At 31.2% G+C, this 677-nt stretch overlaps 1 non-coding gene across 1 annotated transcript; it reads left to right on the top strand.

Annotated features, from left to right (window-relative positions):
• Positions 1–214: 214 nt before the first annotated feature.
• LOC125997773 (small nucleolar RNA SNORA51) lies at positions 215–347 on the top strand. The gene has a single exon (XR_007491792.1). It is a non-coding gene; the product is annotated as a small nucleolar RNA SNORA51 (small nucleolar RNA).
• The last annotated feature ends 330 nt before the right edge of the window (positions 348–677 follow it).

Below are 677 nucleotides of genomic sequence, written 5' to 3' on the forward strand. Positions count from 1 at the left end.
TGGGATCGTTTAGTGTAGTCACAGAAATAATTACAATGAGAACTATCATAACAAAATGTGACTGAATGAGGGAAGTAGAAAGTCTGTTTAGAGTACAGGCCAGTGTAGGGTGGGGAGGAAGGACACTTGGGATATTGGTCATGGGAATGTTGCACAGGTGAAGGATTCTTTGTGTGTGTGTATATATATATCAAAAAAAGAAAAGAAAAGATAAGGCCTCCCAATTCTTACCACAGGCTGTGTCCTTTAAACTGACTGTATAGAAAGAGGAGGTACAGTAAATGTACCCCATATACACCTCAACCCAGGCCCTTTGCCTGGTCTGTATTGTGAATTGGGGGACCAAAAAAAAACTTCTGAAATAGATTCCATTTAGTAGTTTATTATTAGTTTTTTTATACATATGTATGTATATATTAACAGACCTTATTTGTAAAAAATATGCAATATTTCATGCATTTTACAGAGGAATATTTTATATACTTTAAAATTTACTTTTGGTTTTAACATATTTGATGGATATTTATAGATCTATAAAAATACTAATTAGTTTTTATTACCAATAATTTATTGTACTTTGATTTTCATCAATCCCTGCTTCTGTTATTACTAGGAGCCAATCAATAATCTTCCATTATCATAAATATTATCTTTTCTGATCATATATCATATAATTA

Source organism: Suncus etruscus, chromosome 19, assembly GCF_024139225.1.
Source record: "Suncus etruscus isolate mSunEtr1 chromosome 19, mSunEtr1.pri.cur, whole genome shotgun sequence".
In the NCBI taxonomy this organism is placed as follows: domain Eukaryota; kingdom Metazoa; phylum Chordata; class Mammalia; order Eulipotyphla; family Soricidae; genus Suncus; species Suncus etruscus.